Here is a 640-nt window from a genome sequence, read left to right on the forward strand (position 1 = left end):
AGGCTTATACAGGAAGAGCTGGGCACAACTACACACGTAACCCACAATGTGTTTTTTGAGCTTTCCACTGCACTAGCCTGTGAACCTGCTCCTGTGGATTGCCAAGTCACAGGTAAGCTTTCCCATGCACAAAAACATGCTTTTAATGCTGAAGTGTGTCATTTCTGTGCCATTGCTGTCACCATTTTGATACCAATCTCAAGCTGATCCCTCTGTCTTGCATTTCCAGATTTGCAAGGTAGAGAGTACGACTTGGGTGACCTCAGTCTGGATGACAAGTATTATGTTCCTCTGGACACGACAGATCAGGCCCGCGTTCAAAAGTTTTACATCAACGTGTGCAAACCGCTGCCTCGCGTCCAGGGCTGCCCTGGTGAGTGTCTACAAACAGATATTGACAGACTCTTTTGAAATGTCTTCCTATTTTTAGCCTAGTACTTTGAGATTGATTTTCTCTTTGTAACACCTACCAAGGGCTGGAGGTTTAGTGCTGGTCTGAATGACCGCGCAGTAAACTAATAGACTTCTGTTGTTGGCAGCTGGAGCGATTGGAGCATGTGGCCAGCTGAAAGGCAGAGGTGTAAATCTGGGATATGTGCAGTCCAGCCTGCAGGCAGCAGCAGATGGCTCCATCAGTATT

At 47.0% G+C, this 640-nt stretch overlaps 1 long non-coding RNA gene across 1 annotated transcript; it reads left to right on the plus strand.

The window, feature by feature from the left end:
• Positions 1-10: 10 nt before the first annotated feature.
• Positions 11-626, plus strand: LOC107581122 (uncharacterized). Its single transcript, XR_001608786.1, has 3 exons — positions 11-112; positions 230-373; positions 540-626. It is a non-coding gene; the product is annotated as an uncharacterized lncRNA (long non-coding RNA).
• Positions 627-640: the final 14 nt, after the last annotated feature.

Source organism: Sinocyclocheilus grahami, unplaced genomic scaffold (genome assembly GCF_001515645.1).
Source record: "Sinocyclocheilus grahami isolate Dianchi unplaced genomic scaffold, SAMN03320097.WGS_v1.1 scaffold78032.1, whole genome shotgun sequence".
Lineage (NCBI taxonomy): Eukaryota > Metazoa > Chordata > Actinopteri > Cypriniformes > Cyprinidae > Sinocyclocheilus > Sinocyclocheilus grahami.